The 4,219-nt window shown below is 49.7% G+C and overlaps 1 long non-coding RNA gene across 1 annotated transcript; it reads left to right on the top strand.

The window, feature by feature from the left end:
- Positions 1 to 318: 318 nt before the first annotated feature.
- Positions 319 to 3,693, top strand: LOC120093740 (uncharacterized). The gene is made up of 3 exons (XR_015626181.1): positions 319 to 900; positions 1,985 to 2,107; positions 2,901 to 3,693. It is a non-coding gene; the product is annotated as an uncharacterized LOC120093740 (long non-coding RNA).
- The last annotated feature ends 526 nt before the right edge of the window (positions 3,694 to 4,219 follow it).

Raw genomic sequence — 4,219 nt, 5'->3', positions numbered from 1 at the left:
AACCAAATCCATGTTTACCACATCCATTTCCTCTTTTCTGGAGGCTTTTCCCAGGAGCAGGCTTATAGGTAGACTTCATGGCAGATTCTGCTGAGGCCACAGGTCAGTACAAAAATGGCCTCACCCAGTTTAAATATTAGGCCAGGGATGGGACCCGGCAGGGTGGGGCAGAGAATGGAGGAGGTGACCTCTGACCCCAACTCTGGCCCCTTCTGGGGGTCCAGTGTGATCTGCCATAGGTCATGTCCCCTACCCCCCAACCATGATCTACATCACAATGCCGACAGCTCATAACTCAGGGCTGGCCAGGGAAGTCTGGGATTGATTTAGGGTTGGCTCTGATCAGCCCACCCTCTTTGGATGATGGCCCTGGGGCGTGGGCAGGAGCAAGGGTCATGGGTGAAGTTCAGGCAGGAAGGTCCTTGGCACCACTGCAGTGCACCTGTGACAAACCCTTCAGCACTCCCCATGGGTAAAGGGGAGGGGCTCTCAGATACTTTCCAGGCTCTCATGTTCTCTCTCTGCTCAGCTCAAGCCCAGGCTGGGGGACATTTAGGGGCAGCATCTTCAGGAGACTCAGGTACCAGGAGTCTCAGGAAACAGCCTCATCACCCACCAAAAGTCAACAGACTCTGTGATAGCCCCTTCGAGGGGCCACCAGCTTCATTTAGTCTTAGCTTGGCTCCCAACCTGATGCCAGAGCCTGTGGCCTCTCCCTTTAGCACATTTCACGGCCCTTTCCCATTAGCACACTTCAATGCTACTTTGTATCCAGCCAATGTTCTCCACCTATATCCGCGAAGAGTGTCCTCTGCTCTGGGTGTTTCAGCCCCGTCTCATCCTTTTCCTCATTTCAGCTGGACTCGTGGGCACACATGACACTAAAAGCAAATCTCAAAGGTCAGTGAGATGGCTCAGTGGTTTAAGGGTGTCTGCCACCAAGTCTGATGACCCAAGTTCAATTCTTGGGATCAACATGGTGGGAGGAGAGAACCAACTCTTGCAAATTGTTCATAGACTTCCACAGGTGATCTGTGTCACATGTCCAGACACACACACATGCACACACATACACATACACACACACACACATACACACACACAAAACTATAAAACATATATTATTTTATTTAAGGTTTTTTTTAATTGCACATGTAGGTTTGTGCTCTTGGAGATCAGAATAGGGAGCTGGATTCCCTGGAGCATAGGAGAAGTACCAGATAGAAGTATCAAGTTCTCTTGTTCTCTCTTGCCCTCTTGCTCTTACCCTCTTCCCCCTTTGTCCCTTCTCTCCCCATTCCCCTCCCCACTTCTCTCCATGTGCTCATGGCTGACCTCTATTCTTCTATTTCTCTACTTCTCTCTCTGCCCTTACTACCCTCTTAACTCCCCTCCCCATGTCGTGAATAAACTCTATTCTATGGGTTGGGGATTTAGCTCAGTGGTAGAGCGCTTGCCTAGCAGGCGCAAGGCCCTGGGTTCAATCCCCAGCTCCAGAAAAAAAAACTCTATTCTATACTTAAAAAAAAGGGGGGGTTCGGTCCCCAGCTCCGAAAAAAAGAACCCCAAAAAAAGGGGGGGTTGGGGATTTAGCTCAGTGGTAGAGTGCTTGCCTAGGAAGCGCAAGGCCCTGGGTTCGGTCCCCAGCTCCGAAAAAAAGAACCAAAAAAAAAAAAAAAAGTATCAAGTTCTGAGGAAAAACAATATTTGCTCTTAACTGCTGAGCCATTTCTTCAGCCCACAACTGAAAACCAAGTTGCTATGAAATGTCTATTCTTTCCTTATAACTAGCTCACAAAGTAAAGCCTGCCTTACAGCATTCTTGTATCTGCTTAGTGTGGGCTCATCCTCCCTCAGACACCTTATTCTTTATGGTAAGATAGGGTCTTACGGTGTAGCTGGTGTGGACCACACAAGGCCTCCCGAGTCTTGGGAGTTTGGGCATGTGCCACCACATCCTGTTTAATGTTCATTCATTTGACAGATGCAAACACGTGTCTTCAGAAAAGCCAGGAAGAAAGACAAGGCAGAAGTTTTCTTGGACCTGTTTGGTAGCTGAGGAAACAAGCCCCAGAGGCTGACGGGTCTGGCCGAGCTTACCTGGCAGGTGAGTCATGGACTTTCAAGCCACATCTTTCCCTTTTCTCTGTGGCCCATGACTTCTCTTTCCCTCTCTGCAGCCCTCTGCTTTGAGTTCATTGTGAAGGCCACCCCTTTTGGTGGGGAAAGAGCACGGACAAGCAGCTGAGTAATTCTGTTTCCCATGTCATCTGTTAACATGGTGCACCATCTGTCAGGTCCACTATTTTCAGCCTCCCACCCTCTCCCTGAGGCCAGAGTGGGGGAGGAGGCCATCTCCCACAGCCTGAGTCTTGGGGACCCTTCTACTCCATGGCCTCAGAACACCCACATGAAGTACAGGTCTAACAAAGGTGAGCTAAAGTTACAGGAGCCATGGGGTGGGGGTGGGGTTGGGTTAGGGAAGCCAAATGGCACCTAGAAAGACGGCAATGGATTCACCTGGGTAGTTACTGCTCCCAGAGCGAGCCACAGAAGCCAGGCCTTTGGGACTGCTGAGAGGCACAGCCATTCACACTCCCAGTCTGTCCTACAGGGGCTACGGGTATGGCTGGCTTTTAATTAGCCTTTGACTTCTCCATTCCCCAGGCCCCTCTCCCTCTACACCCCCTCCCCAGGAAGGCCATTGTGCAAGACAATAAGGAACCTATAAATTCTGGGGGACAGGGCTGTGGGGGAAGGGAGCTAGTCACTTCAGTACCTCCTACCACTCAGGTCCTGCAAAGACAGAAAGGGACAGGCAGGCCCTTCATGGACTTGCCCTTCACAAGCTACACAGGAACCCGCTCAGAAATGTGAGCCAGATCTCTCATCTTTTACAGACGAAGAAGATGAGGTCCCGGACTAAGATGGTTCAGTTTGCAAAGTGTTTGCCGTAAAGGTATGAGGGCCTGAGTCTGTCTTCCCCAAAGCCAGAGAGATGTCTGCAAGATGGCTTCGTGGATAAAGGTTCTTGCACAAGTCAGGTGACCTGAGCTGGATCTCCAGAATCCACGCTCAGATGGAAGGAGAAAACCTCCAACCTCCCATACACACTCCTTACACACAACAAAGAAACAAAGAAGCAAATGACTACACCTGAACAACCTGTGTCTCTGCAACATTGTAAATCCTAGCACAGGGTGTGTGTGTTGGGGGGATGGGGTGGAGATCCCAGGAGGCCAGCCAGCCAGTCCAGTGACAGATACTATGTAAAAAACTTAAGGTGGCAAGAGACTGAGTGTGCTGACCGGCCTGGCTGAGGCAGGGTTATGAGACTGAGGTCAAACTGGGCTACAAGGAAAGAAGGTTGACTTGGACGCTGATGCTAGCTAGCATCCGGTGACCAGCTCTTCCTTCACCTCTCTCCTGCTGCTCTCCAGTCACTCTCCCACCTGGGCATTTCCTCAGTGAACTTCCTTGGAGTTCTAGCTGCACGTAAGGCCAAGTGCGGAGGAGGCCATGATTGTGAGCCCAGACCCATAGCCTAGTAATGACTGTAATGAAGCAGACCAAAGGGTGATGGGTAGGTAGCCTTGCTCTAATGCACACACTAGCCCCCAGTGGCAGGTGAAGTACTTCCTTGTCTTAAAAAAGCCAGAAATGAATGAATGAATAAACTATAGATTCTCCTCTAAAACCTGTGACTTCATTAGTCCTAGGTAGTTAGTTAACTAATCCTAGGTATTTAGTTAACTAGTTTTCCCGCACCACATTTGATTTCCCTCTTGATGAGTAGGCCTTGGCTCAAATTAGTTATTATTGGTTTCTCCCAAGCATGCACGCCGTTATTGCTCCCTTGGGGTCATTGTACCCTTCCCTGATTCTTTATTGTTTATATTCTCTCTCTCTCTCTCTCTCTCTCTCTCTCTCTCTCTCTCTCTCTCTCTCTCTCCTCCTCCTCCTCCTCCTCCTCTCTCTCTCCCTCTCTCCCTCTCTCTCTCTCCTTTTTTCCCTAAGGAAGTTTCTCTGTGTGGCCCTGGCTGTCCTAGAACTTACTCTGTAGACCAACCAGGCCTCCAACTCAGAAACCTGCCTGCCTCTGCCTTCCATAAAGGACATAGAAGAAGAAACCTTGCTTTATCTTTTCTGCTTGCTCTTGCTAGCAAGTCCATTCCTTCACTGGAACTAGAGAGTACATCTTTGGGGTTCCGGGATATAA

This window comes from Rattus norvegicus, chromosome 7 (assembly GCF_021556685.1).
Source record: "Rattus norvegicus strain SHRSP/BbbUtx chromosome 7, alternate assembly SHRSP_T2T, whole genome shotgun sequence".
NCBI classification, from domain to species: Eukaryota; Metazoa; Chordata; class Mammalia; order Rodentia; family Muridae; genus Rattus; species Rattus norvegicus.
Note: the sequence above shows the minus strand (reverse complement) of the source record. Positions and strands in the feature narration are given on the sequence as shown.